At 47.1% G+C, this 21,731-nt stretch overlaps 1 protein-coding gene across 9 annotated transcripts in view; it reads right to left on the reverse strand.

The window, feature by feature from the left end:
* Nucleotides 1-21,731, reverse strand: part of HAO2 (hydroxyacid oxidase 2) — a 667,133-nt gene that overhangs the window by 391,078 nt on the left and 254,324 nt on the right. The window contains exon 1 of one of the 9 annotated variants that reach the window (XM_069635744.1): nucleotides 3,399-3,498. The exons of the other annotated variants lie outside the window; for them this stretch is intronic. The gene's annotated coding sequence lies outside the window, so the exon portion shown is untranslated. Of the gene's footprint in view, nucleotides 1-3,398; nucleotides 3,499-21,731 lie in introns of those variants that run through there. 9 annotated transcript variants of the gene reach the window in all.

Below are 21,731 nucleotides of genomic sequence, written 5' to 3' on the forward strand. Positions count from 1 at the left end.
CTCCAGTGTCTGGTCCCAGAGCGGGAAGACCCAGTAAATCAGCTGGCAGAAGAATAGACTTCCAACCTCAAGACGGTGACAGTTCTCTAGAGCAGCTCCCAACGGCTCACTACTAGTTGGAGGTCTACAGGTCCTCCAAGGAGTGTTAATACATCCAATCCATTGTTGTCTTCTGTATTGGCTTGTCGCCATTCTGTAAATTTTCGCATTAGGAAATGACAATTGTCATTCCAGGACTGTTGCCTTGGTGATTTCTGGACAGCTTTCCTGGCAAACACATCCAGTTCGTCATTACCAACATTTATGATGTGAACACTGGCTTCATATTCTGTTCCCGGCGACTGGGATCCGATGTCCTCAGGACTGGTAGGTCAGTTACTATGGCTCAGTATCATGAGGAGGTATGACAGTAGATAGTAGAGTAGCCTCAGGCTACTAGCGTTTTTAGAGGTAAGGGTAATTTCTCAAACACTACGGCATTCTAATTTGGACATCGACCTCCAAGAGTAAGTCTCGGGTAATAATATCCCTATATATATGGTCGCCGTATATAATGTTGTGACGACATTATATAGGTCACCATATATATAGGGACTGGGGGGCGGGGGTGCCCCTGCTCCCCTTGAAAAAAAAGTTTTTGGGGGTCCCCCGCATGTTCCATGTAACATTGTCCCCTCATAAAACGGCAAATTCTCTGCCATTTTTTTGCATGGGGATATCTTTGAGGGGACATTTTTACATGGAACCCAGAGTACAGATGATAATTGCGTACACATTTGCTCCCATCAAGAAGTACCTTGGGTGAATCCAGGCTCATCGTACAATGGGGGGGCTGTCAATGGCAGCTCAACTCTCAACGACCTGGCTCACACATCCTTCTCGTGGTAACTTTGTAAGGGATGCACATAGACAGTACATATCGGAGTAGGGTACCCCTTACTAACTTGTGAAAGACTATAAAGGCACCGCCTTATACATCTTCATTAGTAAGGAATGAGACCGGACTAGGGAGGATGGAAGGTAATGTCTGATTGCATAGGGTAATCGCTATTACTCCTAGACAACCGGTTTTGTCACGGTCCCTCCCTACGTCCCTCCTGTATTATTCTGCCTTTTCTAGGGCTAATAAAACCACAGGCAGAAGACAATCAATGAGGATGAGGTTCTGCACTCCCCCTTAGATAGTAGGAGAGCATTCTGGTAAATATTAGATTTTGTTGGTTTCTGGTTAGAAGGCAAAGCCTTCCTTAGTAAGGAATGTGACGAGACATGCCGGGCGATTCATCCAGGTAATTTGACATTATATTGCATGCTGGTAATCGCAGGCATCCATTGAGGATGTGGAAAATAAAGCCACAACTGTATTCTCATGGCGCAACATGTTATTGTGAGTATTTATATATTGTCCGGTTTGTTTATTATAGGCTTTGGGCACATTTCAAGTTAACAGAACAGTGTATTATTGTCACACTGTGTTTTTAACACGTTTTCGAAGCCCATCACCTGCCTGCCATGCCTGAACCCATAACCCTGCCCCCATTGCTTGCTACCACTCTCCCCCAGATGAAACCCAAGAGCATTATTGGCCATTTGTAGCACCAAGCAACATTGCCATAACACAGCAGTGTATGTTAACAAAACAGGGCATAGGAAAATTCCCCTTCACCCACCCAATACACTTCACTCCCATAAAACATCAGGGAATTGAACTCAGTGCTTCAGCTAAGAACTTTGTTGATGTTTTTAAGGCCCAAAAAGGCCAACGTAGTTCCAGAAATCAGAAAAATGGAAGTCAACTAATTGCACTGGAGGTCCCTTTCCAAGTCCAGGAGCGTAAATAAAGGTGTTAATGACAGGCGTAAAGGGGTTCAGCCCATCTTAACATCTTCTTGTCATTTCTGTTGTTTTTAAAGATGGGAGCGGGGGCCAGGGGGATTGGATCAAGAGTTACGCTTCCATCTTCCTTTTCCCCTCCACCTCCAGAAACATTCCCTTTTTACGACACAATGTTTTCATGCTGGTCAAAACCAATGGATTCCTATGGAATCGGCTTGCTTTTTACGCCAGCAAAAAGCAGGCGGATTCCATAGAATCCATTGTAAATGCTGCTTTGGACGTATAAATGCCAGGCAGGCTTTACTCAATTTGCTCTATGCTTTCGCCACAATTGTACAGCTCCCTTTTGCAGTACGCACTGGACAGGGATTGGGCCGGGCCAAGAGGAACCTGTACTCCTGCATAAACTAGCTTGGCAGAGGACTGTTCCGTGCAGGACCAAGGCTCAAACTCCCACATGGTGAGGAAGCTGTCTGCCCCTGACTGTATTTATCATGTGCACTGTCAGAACACACACATACAACTGATTGTATAAGCTGCATTAAAAAGTGGTCTATTGCTCACCAGGACAGCGCACACATGAATGGTAAAATGGACAAAAGGAGTATATGCATCATACTGTGTATACATTTTACTATTAAGGTGTGTGTGGTGACAGATTCAATGAGCACCACGACCAGTGTGTACATTATGTGTTCATAAAGAATGCATGCTTGAATTACTATCATAGACATATTTGTAAATCGGTGGCCGTTCTTATCTTCCCAAAATGCATTTTGGGTTCATGCAAAGCAGCCGGCCCCCACCCCCGACCACAACACTTTAACAATACCCTGGACCCGGTCCATGAATGGGGATTGGAAGTAGGGAGTTCCCACAGTACATTTTGTCAGTCTCTAGCACTGACGCAGGAGTCCTGTTTGCACATAAGTGTAAAGGTAACAAGTCCTCTCTATGCACTTTACTTTCAAGAGCAAAATGAGCACCACTGTGTTGAAATATGACTTTAAAAGCCCTTATTCTGAGCTTCATGTAAAATAAGAAAAGTGTCATTCCGCGAGGGAAGAACACTTTTCCGATTTGCTCCATGGTGCAGCAATGTATACATGTAGGTGCATAGCACACAGAAAATAAGAAAAGTGTCCTCCCATTAGGAGGACACTTTTCTGATGTTACCTGGAGCTCAGAATACGGCCCTCAATTGCGGAGCCTCTGTGCACTCACCGATGGTGTATTTTCATGCCTCCCTGCTCTCTCCCCTTCACCCTCGAAGGCCTGAACAGCAGGAAGAGCGCTCTACCTGTCACCCTATCTAGCCATGTACTTCCAGTTTCCTGCTATGAAAGTCATTTACTCCCTAGTTTTAAGCATGTTAGTATTTTGACTTCCAAAGAAATGGAACGCCTTCCATCATTTTAGGCTTCAAATTGAACGACTTTCTTACACGAAAAAGTGGACAGAATTAAGCATTGGTTGCACTCCCTAAATCAACGCGCAAAAATGAGTGCTTGGTTGAGCGGCGGCACGCATGCTATGCCCTTCCCAGGGCAGCAGATACAGACCTGGCAGCCAGGGGGCGTTGCCCAAGGGGATGCTGGGAGTCCCCGCTTCAGCCTCACTGGGCCCCACCTGTGAAGGCGCTGATGAGCTGCACTGCTCCCCCTGCGCAGGAAGTGCAGCGGTGACTCAGCCACAGTGCCACACACACTTCCCAACTTCCCTCTCTCCCGAGTACCGCCTTCTTGCCGGAGGGTCTGGGTGCTGTCTGTGTGCATGAGTTTCGGAAAGGGGCCTTGTGATCGGGAGAAGCCTTCCAACTCCTGCTGGGGGATGTTTGGAGAGGCATGAGGCGTAGTGGGATATTTGTGTGCTTCCTACCCCCCCCCCCCCACGCCAGTATTAATTTGCTTATTCTCACATTCGCTCTCAATCTGCCACTCTCACTCTCATTCTCTCCCAACTGTAATGAGGAAGTGGGCTGCATTGAAATGTCATTTGAAAGGTAAAATACAGTTTTCTAATAACAAAAATTGACAAAAAGAACTTGGTGTCATTAATTAAGGTGACCAGACGTCCTGGTTTTGAAGGAATGCCCCGGAATTGAGATCGGTGTTCTCTGCCCCAAGAGTTTTAAAAACACTGACCTGGTTTTGGGGACAAATGGGGTGAGCACTGGCACAATCCCATACCACTCAATGTTTTGTGGGCCCAGGTCAGGTGAAAACATCCGATTTTGTTTTTGGCAGGTGAAAGCGCCTTAATTTATATGAGCGAATAGTGAGCTTGGCGGGTGAGAGCTGCTGAGCAGGTGACACCCGCCAAAAGCATGTCAGTTGAGAGGTATGCAATCCCAACTCGACCGAAGAAGGAAATTAAGGCACTCATTACGAGTTCCCCGTTAACAGTCACGCTGGTAATACCGTCTCCGGCAGACAGACTGCCGGAAATACCAGCGCATTACAAGTTCTCGAGTGCGCGCACACCTCCCAGACGGAAACGTTAATACCGTGGTAGTATTACCAGCGTCGGCATCAATCCAGCAGTATTACCGGCATAAATGTACCAGTAATACTGATACCGCACCCAAACTGCCGGAATTAGCGTCACTGCCGGAACGGGAAGTTCCCCGGCGGCCATGTTTAAAACGCAATCCACTTTGAATGTCCCATTTCCTGCTGCCCTCCACTGTGACTGAAGCTTGGAAACATTTCTGGGAACAAAAAGGCGCGAGTCGCTGACATCTGCACGCTGAAACCCAAGAACTCAGCGGCAGAGCTGACTGCACTGGTCAACAGTGTGGTGCAGCATGCTGAGACACTCTTTGGGGCTAGCCACAGAAGGACCAGCCAGAAGAGGAAAACGGCCACCTGGAAGGAAGTGACAGAAAGGGTCACGGCCGTGGGGACTGACCCCCGCACGCAGAGGGACTGCCATAAGTGGCGGGATGACCTGCGCCCGACGGTCTCGAACCTCATTTCGACACACAGGAGGGAATTTGCTGGCTCAGGAGGAGGGATGGCGGCACCCCTCAATCTCATGCCCTGGGAGGAGAGGTGCAGCTCCATCCTGCACATGGAGGGTATAGCGGGAGTCTGGACCACCGAGTAAGTACAACAAACCCCATGTAAAGGCAAATGTTGAGTCCAAACACATGCATCCCCAGGCAGAGAAACACCAAATGGGCAAGAAACAGGTCCAACATGTGTGAGTCACAGCAAAAGGCCAAATCACGCGCACATGCCAGGGGATGTAGGTAGATGTAGCAATGCACAAGCACTGTTGCCAAATGTTTCAGTGCCACACACGAACATATGACGAGCACCCATGTTTGCCAAGGGAGAACAGGACAGGAATCATACGCCCCACCGCACACACAACAACAAGCCACCTTGGCAGACCAACAGTCAATGTGCACTCTCACCACCCACATGTAGAAGCACACATCGGAGCCAAAAGACCAAAGAAGCCGCATGTCAAGAGCAGGGCACACACAATGTAGCATGAGTGCAGAAGACCAACCTCGACTGACCTCAGTTGACGGGTGTTACCTACCTCCTACTGGTATTAATCACTAGACCTTCACTCTACACAGCTGTAATTCTGATTGACCTACTTGAACCTGTATATTTTGTAATTATTTGTGTGACCTTATTGTATTTTCTAATGTACATTTTGCTATGATGCAACCTTGTAAGTTTTGCATTTTCTTGGCACTGCGCCCTGCTACCCCTGGGTCTGGCGCGCACAAAAAACAAACAAACAAACAAACAAACAAGCATGCTCATCTCTCCGCAACAGGCACACAGTCCTCTGACAGTGATGTACCTGGACCATCATCCAGCCCAGCAGCTGCAGGCAGACCTGTGAAGTTCACACCACTCGCCAGCAGGGCAGGACTACTGGTCTGTCACAGCCACAATCATCCCCACCACCTCCAGCTGTGTCATCCCCACCACCATCCCCAACGCCATCCCTATTTCTCCCACCACCATCATTCCCACCCACAACTGGAAGTAGCACATCAGCAGCAGTGCATGTGGCTACTGCCATCACCACACATGTGGTCAGTTGCCCCACTGTCCTTCCTTTGCCCTCCACACCACTACGGGCACAGCAGCCACCAGGCCATCGTGACAGGTCACCAGTGATGAGGAGGAGCGGACAATGACATGCCCTACCGGTAGCGTGTTACAGCCCCACGACACCACACAGTCCCCCTACTCTGCCACTGCCTAGCATCCGTTCCCTTGATGCAAGCATGTGTGTAATTGAGGATCTCCACAGTGAACGCTCTGTAAAAGCAGGGCAACAGCTGGAAGAGATGAGACTCGTACGCGAATGCATGCAGACCTCCACCCGCAGGAGTGGCAAGTCTCGAGGCCATGGCACCGTCGCCCTCCTCACTCTTGCCCAAAGAGTGTGTGAGGGCAATGAAATTGCCTCTGTCATGGCTGAGGCCTTAAACCATTCCATCCAATTGACCCAGGAACACATGCGAGGCAGAGGATCTGAACCATCGGCATTGGTAACCACCACTAAGAGCTCCCAGCATGGAAGCCCAAGGCACCCGCTCACAGCGACTCAGCACCCCAAAGGAGTCTGCTACGATCCCCATGCCAAAGAGGGACCGCAAGTGACACTGAATACTGACTGGGTGCTTCACTGGGTGTGTTTGGGGAGAGGGTGTTTGAGAAGCAGGATGGAAAGGGTGTTTAGGGAGGGGGGTGCAAGGCTTGTGGGCATTTACGTTAGTAATGAATACTAACTTTTCACCTGAAGCACTGGCAGGACATTCCTTTTTTTCCAAACAAGTGTTTACTGTGATGGTGCATGATAAAGGTGCAGGCGGTGAGGAGAGTAGAGGGGAAACTGAAAAAAAAGTTCTCAAGCAGTTCTTGCCGGGGCATGCGCCCATCCCTGGCCTCAATGCACACGTGCATGGGCCCGGCTGACGCTGCATCATCATCCTCCTCTGGTGGAGGAATGTCCAGTTGTGGGTGCCGGGGTAAGTTGCGTCTGACGCAGATGTTGTGCAACATTGCACAGGTCAGGACTATCTTCCCCACCTTCTCTGGCCTGTACATGAGTGCACCCCCACACCGGTGTAGGCATCTGAAAGGTGCATTCAAGCATTCAAGATCCCGAAGGCCCGCTCGATGGTCACGCTGGTCCTCACATGGGCCCTGCGTTAGGGAGAATTCTCAAGAATGTGCTAATTTCCCTTACCTTTTGAGACCCCAGCAACTTTGCTGGATTTCTAGGATTTTATTTTTTACCTGGGATGAGTGTGAGCCTTTTTTCCCACTCCTCCATGTATTTTGATGTGCGTTTTACTTTTGTGTTCTTTGGTTATGGAGTTTTAAAACAACTCCATAGGCATCATCTTTTCATGTGTGTCACACAGCACCTTCAGTGCAGTGGCACAGGGATGTCTTTCAGACTTCCCAAGGTTTAACTACCTTCTCAGGGACTGACTACTGTCTCCCAGAGCATGTAAAGTTAAATTGAATTTACTAGTCTCTTTAAATGTATAGACCCAGCACACTATCTTCCTATACAGTGTTGGAGGGGTTACCTAGCATCCCCTGAGTCAAAACACTCATGTAACAGTCAAATGTTACCCTTTCCTACTTTAAATGGCTGCTGGCAGTGGTTTAGATCAATCTACCATGATTTTTCCCGACCGCGAACAACGGTAGCTAAAAATCGGGTCAGACACGTTTTTACAGATAGGTCTTGGCCGCCATATTGAAAAAGAGACTCTGGTTGACTTTTTTTGGCATTTCTTTTAGGAAAGGTCCTTCTTGTGTTTGTCTCTACGCACCAAACCAGATTTGGTCCCTTTGTTCGTTGGCCTTTGATGGGCTTCAGTGCTGAAGCCGTCCTCTGGCGCCTGAGTGTCTGGGGTGGGGACAGGATGTGAGGGAGGTGTCCGAAACTCCCTGTGCTTAGTCTCCTAGGAGACCTGAATGCACTCTGGCGTGATTGGCTTGCTGGCTGTCCGGCAAGGACAGCAACCCTGCTGTGTGAGTGACAGCCAGGCTGGAATGAATGGGGGAAAACTGTTTGAAAGCAGGTCTATGGGACTTGGAAAGCAGAGTCGACCACTGGAACGAAAGAACCGAAGACGAGCTGAAGGAAGAGGACTGCTGCAACTCCTGGATGACCGGTGAAGCCCTGCTCCAGGTCCGAATTGCCTGAAACTCCATCGACAGAGAAGCGCTTCAAGGTTAACTTCTTCCCTTGAGTTTGGTGGCAACAACCAACTCGTAAGCCGCCTGGACACGGTCCCCTCCTGGTCGAATTTTCTGCAGAGTGCTGTGGAAAACTGGATAGCCAGTGGGTAGGATACCAGTTTGTGGTCTTTAAGGCACTCACACCTCAAACCGACGTTTTGCCAAGCTTGTGGCCTCATCCCTGGGCAGTGCAGGAACCTCCCGACGTCCTCCTTGTCCCCACGACTGAAGCTCAAGAGCAGCGTGTTAGGGAGAATTCTCTGTTTAGGCTGAATTTCCTAACCCAGTGAGTCCCCCAGCAGCTTTGCTGGATTTCTGGGGTTTATTTTTTTCTCCTGCCAAGAGTGAGACTCTTTTACCCTCACTCTTGGACATGATTTGAGTGTGTTCCTTTGACTCTAGATGTGTTTAATGGGCTATGGGGTCTTTTACTCCATAGGGCTTCATGTGTTTTTGTGATGTGTGTTACACAGCACCCTCAGTGCAGTAACACAGGGGTGTCATAGTGACCCCCCAGTATAGACTCCATACCCTGGGACTGACTACTGTCTCCCAGGGCATGTAAAGTCACCATTGACTTTACTAGTCTTGAATTCTGAACAGAACCAGAACAAACCATCATATTGTGGACGTACTGGCCGGGGCAATTCGATTGCGCCGGGGTCTGTTAGTCGAGGGGGCACGTCTCCGTCCCCCCTGATCGAGTTTTGGCTGGTGGCAGTGGATACTACTTTTTATATTCAACCGCAAATATTTCTCAATGGGATTTTCCCATTGTTCGAGGCTACTATCTTTATTTATTTAATTACGATAGCCTCGAACATACCGCCGGTTTATTTAATTATTATTAATTCTCCGGTTGGTATTTTTTGCCAAAACTCGGTTCTAAAATGGCATTTGTGTTCTCTTCTGTGACCCCAACCCAAGTCGAGCCCTTTGATCCACTTTTTGGCGGGCTTCTCCACAGAAGCCCTCCAAAGTGGTGCCACTCTGTCTGGGGTACTTAGGAGGGGTGGAGGGGGATTTAGGCACCCTGGACTGAGTTGCCTAGGCAACTCAAGTCGCACTCCGTCCTGATTGGCCCAAGTGGTGAGCCGGCCGGCTCACCACTTAGCATGTTTGAGTGACAGCTAGGCTGAGTGAATGGGGGTTTTCTGCATAAAAGCAGGGCTTTGGGGACTGGAACTTCAGAAGTCGCCACAGGACCTAAGAATCCGACGAGGGAGAAACTGAGCCGACCTGCTACGACGACACCACCGTTGGAGCCCTGCTGAACCGTCTCACCACTTTTCCCAACGACAGAGGAGATCTCCCGCCGGAGAGTCTTCTTCCTTTGACTGGTGGGGATAACCAGTTTCACAGTCTTTTTGCCTTCCCGACGCATCTCATGGCCGCCTTGTCTGTGCAACCGGAATACCACGTTTTACCACGACCGCGAAATAAAGAGTAATACCTTTAACCGGAAAACTCTGTGGCTGGTTTCTTCCCTGGCAGTGCAACGACCTTCATCTTTCCTCCAAGTCGAGATCTTCTCTTCCTCTGGACGACGCCAAGACTTGCACCCACTGCCAGGAACAACTGCCACCGCTGGAGGATCCTTCCCACTTAAGGTACAGTGTTCCGCCTGGCTTCCCTTGCCACCGACTGTACGGGGTAGATTTAGCCCCCGGCTTTCGAACCTGGGTTAGCCTGGGACACCCTGGCTAAACTTTTCTGAGCCTCTCTAAACTCTTTTCGAACTCCCTGCAAGACTTTCAAAGCCTAGTGTAACTGTGTGATCTTGGGCGCATTTGTGCTCTGCTCTCTCTAAGAGTGGGCCCAGCCTATGGACATTCGCTCACAGGTGACTTTTGCTCTTCTGCCTTGCTAAAAGTGTTCCTAAATCTTAGAGTGGTGTATCTTCACATATTCTGCCTTTTTCCCTCCCTTTTTCATGAACTTATTGGAGTGCCATCTATAGTTAAGCGCTCACCTCTGTCGGGAAATAAGTGGTGTTAACTAAGACTTGTCTGATAAGGAATAAGGGTTGTATATATCATAATAGTAACTGTGTTTAGAGTGTTTTACTAATAAGAGTGCTGGAGTGTTTCAAACAGTGTGTTTTTAAATAAATAATTATATACTTTGATACCAAAGCTCTGGTCAGTGTTTGCTTGTGCTATTGTATCTGAGTGCCTATTGTGTATACTTTGCATACTGCCTAACTCTTCTTGAGGGAGGTCTGACTGCTCAGCCACAGCTACCAGGTAAATCTGGGTGGTACAGACTGCTACCAAGTGGGTTTACTGCTAACACCTGTAGTCCTAAATCTTTTGCAGTGTTCCCAAAGGGAACTGCACAGGTTTCTGCCTAACACAGCGAGATCTGCTCGAACTGCCAGGAGCAACTGCCTCAGCTACAGCTCTTCTTCACTTTAAAGGTACTGTGCAAACGCATTCCGGAAACCTTTTCGACCATGGTGAAAGTTTGTGAAACTTTCCCGACTTCAAAGGCTTGTCCTTCCCTAAACATTCATCAAACCTTTCGCCTAGCCAAATTCTCCTAAGATACGTGGCAAAGACTTAACCATTTACTACCAAAACTGTGCTATCCTATACAAAGACTCTGAACCATTGACTTTGGCCCAGGCCTATGAACTGAATTGCTGGTTGTAGTTTACTGAAACCCTTTGCCCTGCCTATGAAAGTATTTGTGCTGTGGATTCCAATAACCTTGCCTTTTTACCCCTTTTGAAAGTATCTGAAGTGCCATTTTGCTCCCACTTCATGGGAGCTGAACTTGTTCAGTAGTTATCGGTTGTGTTTTTGTAGTATAGTAGTGTGTGATATTGAGCTGCTCTTCCTAGTGTAATGTTTTCAAACTGACTGTGTAAATAAATGTATATTATTGTACCAAGAAACCTTGAGTAAAGTGTTTGTTTGAATCACTGTATTTGTTGGCCCTACGTGTAACTTGTTCTACTGCTCACTTACTCTTGGGATAAGTCTGGCTGCTCAGCCACTGCTACCACATAACTGTGTAGTACAGGCTTGTACCAAAGGTAACATTGTACTGACACTTGTAGTCTTAACTGCATGTAGTGTTCCCCAAGGGTACTGCAGGTGATTCTGCCTAACACCCTGTTGTATGCCACATCCTGTGGCGTATGGGGAATCCACAGAGGGGTCTTCAGCCTCGGAAGCAGCGGGTATCCAGAGTCACCTACAAGGGGTAAGGACACAGGTGTGAGTAATGATGCTCGGCAGTGGTGTTTCCTGTGACGGCGCAATATCAATGGTCAGTCTGTGCATGCATGTCCCATGTCTCATTGTTCCACACTGTTTCACGTTACAGTCCTTGCAAGCGTATTGCACTGCTCGGTGAGTGTGGGGGGTGAAGTCTGAGCAGGAAACACCTGCACACAGCTCTGACTCCAACAGTGGCATGCCATGGGGGTAGGGGGTCTGGGCCTGTTCATGGCCACCATGTGTGGTGCCTGATAGGAGTCTGGGGTGCATGTGCAAATGGTCTGCACAGCATCCATGATGCTGTGTGTCATTACTTGTGGATGGAGTGGCTGCCAGGTCTGATGGCAAGGTAGTGTTCCTCAGTAGTTGTTTGGTAGTCCCTCATCCTATGTATGGGGGGGGGGGTTTGGGTGCCTCATCTAACGGCAACATCATGGGCAACATTGTTGTTTGTGGGCCCGGCAACTTACGCCAAGTGTGTGTGGGCCTGGGCCACCTGTTCTGGTTATGCATGTGTCATTGGATAGGTACGGCTAATTGTGCATCCCTGGGCTGTGTTGGTCTTCGTTGTTGCTGCATGTCATCTACAGGCTTGCCTCCGGGCTCTTGGAGTGACCCAGGACATACATTTGGTGACCCTAGGTTGCCATGTCTATCAATTCACTGTCACAGTATGTAGCCTTTTGAATTCTCACTCTTAGGCTACACGCTCACTGTATCTCTGAGCTTTCTTTGCCTGTAACTAAGACACTTTCATGCAATGGTGCCTCAATGCCAATGGGCTGCTAGTGCGCTTTACAAATCCAAAAAATAAAAATAAAATAGCATGGGGGAGGTTGCATTCTGGTATCTGTAGTGCATTGCGTGTGGATGCCCTGTTCGGTTTGAAAATGGCCTGGTCTGTGACTGCTACATCTCCAGTAATGTGCTACTCCTGTGCGTTGTGGCCTGTCAAATGATGAGTGCACTCGTGGGTCCTCAATGTGCAGGGTGCTCACCAGACATGTATTTGGACGTTGTTGCCTCACCCCTTGCCTGGTACTCATGTTGCAAGGTAGATGGCATGTACTCACCCAACATCCAGGTCCTTTGTCCCCTGTGATGTTTCATGTAGGCTGGCAGCGTGCTGTTCTGCAGGACCATTTGCTGTGGGTCGATCCTGGGAATCGTGCACAGCAGTGCGTGATGGTTAGGTCTGCAACACAGGTGACCTGGACATTCAGGCAATGGACCTGCTTCCGGTTCCTGTAGACCTCCTCTGAGGCGTGAGGGGGATTCCAGCTCAACATGCGTGCAGTCCAATGCTGCCACCACATTGGGAATGCCAACAATTGCATAGAAGCAGGCCTTGGTGGCGTTGAACTGTGCCTGCATGGTGGGGAGGGCGATGTGAGGGTCCACATGATGCAGGAGGGCCTTCAGTACCTGCAACAGCACTCTGAAGAAGGCAGGCTGTGAAATGTTGTGCCGCTGGCTCACAGAGTGCTGGAACGTGCCACTGGCCAGGAAATGCAGGACCGACACCAGCTTTACCATTGGTGGCATGCCTGACCTGAATCTGATCCTGGTCCCAATGTCCTCCTGGATGTGTCTCAGGAAACCAAGTTTGGCGGTACAGGGTTAGTATCTGCCTGTCAGAGAGGGGCCCATGGTGTGACCCTTGTGCGAGGGATCACTGTATGCCTCCGCCTCACCACCTGCATCCCCTCATCCTCCTTCTCTGCCTGGCCTCCTGTTGAATCTGCTGGTTCTCCAGCCCCTGCAGCTGTCGATTAGCATGCCACACCTCCAGCTCCATGTCTGCAGCAATGACTGGCAGCATGGTTGTGTTGGGAAGTGTTTTTGGGGTAGGTGTGGCCTTTTTGTACTCTTCCTGTGTGCCTTTTTTCCTGAACCTGTGTCCATTTACTGGCTGCTCTGAGGTGTTATCACCACCTCGGTTTTACTGTATTACCAGCAAATACCAGCTGATATTACCGGCAAATCCAATCTTGTAATATGCTGCTGATACCATTGTGCCGGTATTACCGGTGCAGGCTTCCAGTCCATCCTTTAACGGCGCCGGTAACTCTGGATGATGGGATACTAGTGCCAGTAATTCCAGCAACTGTGTTCTGGGAAGCGTGTACTAGGCTGGACTGGTAAATAGCATTACCAGTACTTTTACTGTATTCCAGAAAAATTAAAATGAGCCTCTAAGTCTTCATCAATGTGAACAATTAAACATAATATTTATAAATGAAATAAACATTTCATTCACACCACATCCCATGCTGGACTTGTAGCGCTAACTTTTTCAGAAAACAGCCACGTGCATGAACCGATTGTGCCACACAGACAGGCTGGGAAACAGATATATAGAAAGGTCTGTAATAGCTTACATTTACAGCCAAATCCACACCATGTATATCCAGGAACAGTGCTGGAAATGGACATTATTAATTGTGCGATCCCACCAGGGACGGAAGAGGGGGCATGGGGAGAGTTTGGTGTCCTACTCTTATATTTGTGGCTGTCCCTTATTATTTGGAAAATGTGGTCACACTGTGATTAATGGACCAACAACCACCCATATGCATTTAAGATCTTGAGGTACATCTATTTGATGCTCACAATTTTGCAGGTTCTATCCGATTGCAGCTGCACAAATTTCACCAAATGTATTGTCCACAAAATATTTATTGCGGTGTCAAACCACCAGTTTTAAAAAATGAAAACCATAAAAGAATGAATACTATTTCTTAAACTAACTAAAATGATTTCATTGAAATTAATTGTGCATTAGCTTTCCAAGCCACAAAGACCTTCTTCATCAGATGGTAATAAACAAAAGCGAGGCAATAGAAACCATTCCCGCTGGCATAAAAGTCTGAAGCGCTGTCAGACTTGACCGACAAAGCGTTATTGTGGGATCCAGCAGTATAGTTAAGCGGCGAATCCACGCGCAAGAGGATTGTACGAGTAACAGGAAAGCTACATGCCGACAAACCGCTCCGGAGCGCTGTCGTACTTAACAAGCGAAGCGTCACAGCAGGATTAAACAGCAGCAAATCAATGTGCAAAGAATAAGTAGAAGGGCAGACATACCTTTTTTCAAGACACATTGCTACTTTGAATTGTCTACGGGTAGACAGAGGACTGAGGCACACATACCGGAGCCATATTATTCATCTGTTTCTCCATGAGGCAAACTTGTTCTGCATCTGTCAATACGTATATATGGTACAGATCCAGAGATATCTTAGACTTTGTTTCACCCAGCACGCATAAATGGTGCAGACTCTGTAGGCTTCCCAGACTCTGTGTTCAATTTACACAACATGATATACACCACAGGCAGTAGGCAACACTTTCACTTCTCCCGTCCTGATGAAGGCCATCACAATTGGAGCTAATAGAATATCATAGGCCAAAACACAAATTGTCGACTTGTTTTTGTTTGAGTGTGCCAAAAGTGGCAAAAAAGACATTATTTGTATTGTATACTTAGTTATCGTAAAAACCTTGGGATTACAAGGCTCGTCGGTATAAATCTCAAGATGTCGTTTTATATGTAATGAACTGTGAAAAATGTGTAGGTTTTTTTATGGGATGGTCCGAGACTCACTATACCTTGATGGTGAAGTATGCTTTTGTATAATTGACATAAAATTATGCAATATTTGTGATAAAAAAAATTGTCCAAACAGAATTATTCTTCCACATGTATTCTTGTCCAGATACGCCCTGATCAATTATGTCCTTTGATGTACTGCATAACACCTGGAATGGTCAGGGAATAGCTAGGTGCCCCTTTTGTTTTATATAGTACCAAAATAAAAGAAATGCCCAATTAAGTTCTATACCAATACCTCTGTCTGTCCTTTTAGTTTCATCTATTAAAACACTAACAACTCCACCCTGTAAAGAAATACACATTGAATGCAGCCCTCGAGAGAAAAGAGCCCCGTGGGTATTGAAGAACAAGGGTCTGCAAGTAAATAGTCTTGCAGGAAAGTTAATACATTTCAAGAATATGTCTTTTGAGGTATAAAGTAGACCCTTAAATGTCACTAAGGCCAATAGAACAAGGCGCAGGGTACAAAACCATGGTTAGATTCCTTACTCTCTTTCAGGAGGTCAACTGCTTGAATCTTGGTTTCTGGGCACTTTCCAGTGCGTCAAATTGAGTTCTTAACCGTCAAGCTGACTTGACAGGGTTGGGGCAATTCAGCATGCGGCAATGGCTTGAGGTTGAAAGAAGCTTTGGACAAGCAGTGATGTTCAAATTCATCTGGCTCGAAGGTTTTACTTGGTATCGATGCATGAAAGCAGTGATTAGACTAGAGCGGCATGTGGCGTGACTGAGTTCAACTACTCAGTACTATTCATCCAGGGGAAATGGCTCGAGGCCTACAGAAGGTTGGTACACAGAGACGATGTACGAGTGGGCGCGGCTCAAAGTGGTTTGGAGTGTTGAGTGTCAAAGACACCTCTTTTGGGTTTTAAAGGGGCTCTATGGCTTTAGCAATGGCTCAAATAGGCTTGATATTGCAGACCGAGCCAAAGGCAGCTTCTTTTAGACCTTTAGATGTTGTGAGACCTTCCACTGGGTCTCTGAGGAAAGGCAAGCCTGTCTTTTACCCTTCTTGCACTTCAGCAGACAGAGTCCTCAGTACCAGTGCCAAGCTGCAGTTGGGCCTTGAAATGTCCCCCTGAAGTGGTTGGGGAGAAGGTCTGCACCCGTCTTGAATGGCTGAGACTTTGGCCAGACTTTACCCCAGCAAGGTTTCTTTCCTTCCATACAAAAGTGTCACAAAGGGTGGCCGACGGTATTTGCCACTAGTAATATTCAAGGAAACCACATAAGATGGTCCACAGCAGATGTAATTAGAGTCAATACTATCTTCACCTGAATTGTTATTAAAGGGGATCAAACATCTAAAAGGTAGTTTTCCTAGTTGGAATATTGTTGTAAAGAGCATTATTGAACCCCTAACGCAGTGTAGATGGGTGTATAATACAGAGGTGAGACACTGGGCTGTATTTGACATCGAAATACACAATGCCAAGAAAATGTACTGTAAGAACATCCGTAACATCAAAGCCAGGAATCACCTTGATATTCAAGGGAAAAAGAATACGATGAATAAATATAGATCCAATTACAATCAATGGTTGACGACACAAAAAATAAATAAGAATTTGGGTAATTGGAAGATGGTTTACAGGATGATTGGCACATATATCGAACATACATATCCGGGCTTCCTCCTAAAGAAATTAACACCATTTCGATGGAGTCCGGGTGCGAATAGATTGGCAGGTTGTATTGGGATCAATTAAGAGAGGCGAAATGCAATGTAGAAAGGGGTAAGGAATGGAGTGTGAGCAATATCGCATTTGATGAAGACTATATATAGCGGATAATTATTAGACTTAAACCATCTAGAGCACCTGGACCAGACAACCTGCCAAATATAGTGATCAAAGAAAACCCGGGCACATGGGAAAAAATACTGTAGCATGCGTTTAGGCGGATTCTAGAATGCGGACACATCCCTGACAGCTGGCATCATTCCATCTAAATACCAGTACACAAAGGAGGCCCTTTAACAGAGCCCAGCAACTTCAGACACCCGGCAATGCTGGATTCCAGCAGTAAAATCTCTGCCACAGTTTTGTCAAAACAGCTTAATAAAAAGGGATCGAGGAAAAGGAGTTGCAGAGCCCGTTGCAGACGGGCTTCAGAACAGGATGCAGCACCATGCAGAGTGCGCGGGCCCTTCAGCGGCTGGTGGCAGATGCTGGCTGTAGGGGAAACATCTGCCTATACACATGTTTTATAGACTACTCTTGTGCATTTGACTGTGTCACACGGGATCGCTTCTGGGAGAAGCTAAAGAGGTGGGGCATTGACCCGACCTTGTTATACTATATCCGGGTCATATATACCAGCACACGTGTCTCAGTTAGAGTCGCTCAGGATGGAGCGTTAGCCAAGTATATGAACACAAATGTGGGCCTACCACAGGGCTGTGTCCTTGCCCCCGTCCTTTTCAACTTATATGTTTCGGATCTGAGAACTCATTTGGAAAATTGTCATATTTTCCCTCCCAGACTTGCATGTGGGCCTGTGGGGTGGTTGTGCTATGCAGATGATAGAGTCTTAATTGGCTGAACCCCCCTGGGCCTCCAGCGATCAATATCTTGTTTATATAAATACGCGAAAGCGAATGTGTGAGGGTCAATCGGACTAAAACCAAGGTTATGGTTATGGCTAAAACCTCGGGCTAGCAAGCATCACAGTTTACCTTTCAGTTGGCATATTGGGGGGTGGGAGGTGGTTAGAGGTCATCAACTCTTACATCTACATAGAACAACCTATTTTTTGTTTCCCGGCAATAACCTATTATAAAGACATAACACATGCTAAAGTAATGGGGTGTTGGCTGGTCACTACAAATTACATCAACCGCAAATGTGGAGGCTCGTTTGAAGTTTTACTGCAGGTTTACACAAAGAGTACTGCGCGTTGCCTTCTGTATGCTCTACAAACTTTATCGGAGAGATATGCAAGTTGGATCACGGCCTTGGAGGAAAACTCCTCCGATCTGGGACTGCTGTTAGAAACCAGAAAGTGGCTCATCCACTAATCCTCAGGGATATCAGGGATCTGTCATCTAGGTGGCCAAGACACGGCCATCGCTTTTGGATCCTGTTCCTGAGAGTGGACCAGTGCGGGAGGATCACCTAAGTAAGGGGTCTTCAGGGAGTGGGACACCCGATAGTGAGATGCAAAATCCCCTTCCCTGTAACACCTTTACCCCATCCTACCAGGTAGGATACTGTGAGAAACCTGAAGGTGTCTCACCCGCTAATGCCCGGGTATCCGTCATCCAGGTGGCCAGGACACAGCCATCACTTTTGAATCCAGTTCCTGGGGGTGGACCTGTGCGGGAGGATCACCTGGGTGAAGGGTCTTCGGGTAGTGGAAGTGGGGCACCGGAGGGGGAGATGCAGTATCCCCCTCCTTGTAACACCTTTTCCCCCTCCTACCTGGTAGGATACCTAGGAACTCAACATCCCCCCTTTCCCGACAGGAACACTTTCTCACAGACAGTTCAATATGAGCGACAATGGACTAACACCAAAGCCGTATACCTGACATGTCCCAACACCATGGTCAGGCAAGGATCATTACACACACCTGACTTCCATTACACTTCCCCACACGGATGAAAGGCGGAGCCCAAAAGCACACTCTGAGCGAGTAAAATCCACGAGGAAACAGCAGTTTCAAGTGGTAGTTTAATAGAAGGAGAAAGACAGTGAGACCAGAGAGGGTTACAAGGAGGGAAGTACCCTTGACCGTTACTTCCGTGAGCCTTGGAAAGCAAGAAACGGAAGACCAGGAACTAAGGCTGATCAAACCTGCACAGTGTGTCGGAGGTACCCAGGACTGTCCCACAATGATAATCAAAGCAGGGAGGAGCGATTGCTCTGTGGTACTGTCCTTGGCTTCTACAACAAATTGGCGTCAGAAAAGACAGCACGGTCAGTGAGTTGGAGAGACTGATATCAAACCAGCTTGTGTTTTGAACCAAGGTTGCAAGCAGCAACATTGTATAAAAGAGAATAGTGTGTGAGACATTTGGGATCAACAACACAAATACAATTGGAAGCCAAAGGAAGTAGTTGAACTTTATAATTGAACTTTGGCAGACCAAGAAAAGATGCTATACACAGATTGGTGCAGCGCCAAGTGGGTGCTCATTCGAAAGTCTCTGTTAGGTATCCAACTGATGCCGAGTGTGAGAGAAAGAAATATTGATATCGAAGTGGCCATGCAACAGGTCTAGCTAAACCCTGTGCACATTCGAAAGTCTTCAATAGTTTAAGGTACATTACAATTTGTCTGAGCCCGGCTGAGGGAGACTAAATAAATGAAAGAAAGGGATCTGAGCCCGGAAGAGGGAGATCCAACATTGAGCTTTTGTTTTGAAAAGGATCTGAGCCTGGCTGAGGGGGATCCAGGGTTTACAACCAAGCTGAATACTGGTGAAGGGAAAATAATGTTTTTGGATGTTGTTTTTGGTACAACAGTCCCTCTGCACCAAAATACTTGCAAGAAGTAAAGCGACTTGGACACAGAAGGTCTTGAACTGGGAAAATAGAACTGTATCCTCATGCCAGAGTGTGTGCTTTGCTCGCGTGACCCGCCTTGCCCCATGCTGAAGACATGGAGAAGGGAGGCCAACAGGCCGAGCATCCTGAATATTATTTTGTGAACACTTCCTTCTTTTTCATGAACATTACCCCACATTATTTGTAAATTAGTGGTAGGGATTGGGAATAGGTTTTTGTGAGTGAGTAACTTTATTCAGCATTGGGCCATCACAGCACATCCTGTCAATACATTTCTAAACATTTCAACCTGGGAAAAAAAGAAAACATAAAACATCATTCGTAACTAAAGATGCTTAGAGCCAGATTGATTCCCCAGTACCCTCATTCCCAAGGGGGTGAGGTTTGCACCAGATAAAACATTATTACTTGGAACAGTTCCAGGAGGGCCAGTTAATCCCAGATAGGGGTGTGTACTCATTACAATCCCACTGTTAGGTACCACTCCATGGCACTCGGTTCTTCCCAAGGCATCCCTAGCCGCTTGTTCGTCCCTAAAAACCAGTAACACCATGGCTTCCTTGATCACAGAGGCACATTTCCCAACAGAGCGAAGTCAATGAAGGCATTTGCTTGCAATGGTGTCCCTTAGTTCTTGATGGTCATGAAACGGCTTTGGTACCCTGTGGAGGAATGCAGTTGTGTTTCATAGACTCCCATATGGGTGGCGCTTGGGCATGCAATCCCTTGGTCGAAAACTATGTGTGTTACTTTCACTTACACCAGGGCAATTTGTTTTCTGTGCGTTTGGGGCACAGCCCACCAGCGTTGTTGAAATAGTGCACAGGGTGGGAAGACCTCCATCTTTTTTGGGTTGTTAAAGCTGCTCAGCCTGAGGCTGTCTCATTAGTTTAGGGGCGTTGGTTTCACAAGGGTTGGCACAAGGAGTCGGGCCCCATGGACTCAGGCAAGGTATTGGCGAGCTCCCCATGCAATAGGCTTTTTAGTCTGGGCCCTTTTATTTTGACAAGACTTCACTAGGACTGCATCATTATTATTTGATGGTTGTAGCTTCCTCCCATCCTTAGATTTAGATTTAGGTTTAGATAGGCGTTTTTCCAACCCAATTGAAGTTCAGTAAACACCCTTGAACTGTTGTCACATGTGTCTGTCTTACTGTTTGATACCATACCTTGCTTACACTGCCTACTGCAGTCCCGCTGAGGTAATGTGCTTGGAACTGGGGTTGCCCTCTCTTCTTATGCAAGTTGTAAATTGTATGTAAAACTCCAAAGCAGGGACGTGTCTAGGGGACCCTTAATGTCCCTTATGGCTAAACATGTAAACGCATAGGAAAACAGTAACAATGGCCCACATAGAAACGTGGCCTATAGAGAACTTGCCTTGACTGCTCAGCAACATCTAGATGAGCTGGGCTTGGATATGCCGAGAGACAGTCTGTGAACTTGGCATTTTCTGGAAAACGCAAATCGCTTGATAGGGACAGAGTGCATAACAGTAATGCACTAACGAGGAAAAAGCGTTATGCAGAGTACACCAACCAGGGTCATCTGCCAGGCGTTCCTAAAAGCTATCTGACCAAGTTCTGCCGTGCCAGACGGCACCATATTATCATCCAATTAAGATAGAGTACATTACCAGTATTTGAGTATACGGGGGGGGGGCCTGGAGTGGGGTTGAGAGCAGGAAGCGACTCTGCCGGTTATGCAACCTGGAAGTAGAAACACCCAGACACATCCTTACGGGCTGTCTGGAATTGAGAGGGTATTATTGGAGGGGCTACGGTACATTATGTAGTGCAGTAAACAGTATGCAGACTGACCAGTTCTGGTCCTTCGGAATCTTTAGTCATTGCTGCTGCGGCCTACCATGCCTGCTCACTTGCGTAACAAATAATAACCTTTATACCATTGCAGAGACCTAGAAAACAGGGATTAGCGTTGGCCTGTTTAGTGAATGTGAACTTTAAGTATAAATAATGGTGAAATTATTCTGATATGTTTTTTCTTTTATACTGTTTTATATTGTTTGATTTTATTATCCTTCTGTATTTTATAGTGCAAAAAGCTTTTTTTAGCTACATGCACGTATAATACATTTTCTTTCTCCAAATAACCTGTCCTCTGCGCAGGGTTATAGTGCCCAGATGCTTAAAATAACCACCCCTCTAAACATGGTTATAGTGCCGAGCTGCTTCAATAACCATCCCTCTAGACAGGGTTATAGTGCCCAACTGCTTCAATAACTGGTCCTCTGCATAGGGACATAGCATTCAGCTTCTTCAATAACCAGCCCTCTACACAGG

Source organism: Ambystoma mexicanum, chromosome 7p (genome assembly GCF_040938575.1).
Source record: "Ambystoma mexicanum isolate Mex_15411 chromosome 7p, UKY_AmexF1_1, whole genome shotgun sequence".
Classification (NCBI taxonomy): Eukaryota; Metazoa; Chordata; class Amphibia; order Caudata; family Ambystomatidae; genus Ambystoma; species Ambystoma mexicanum.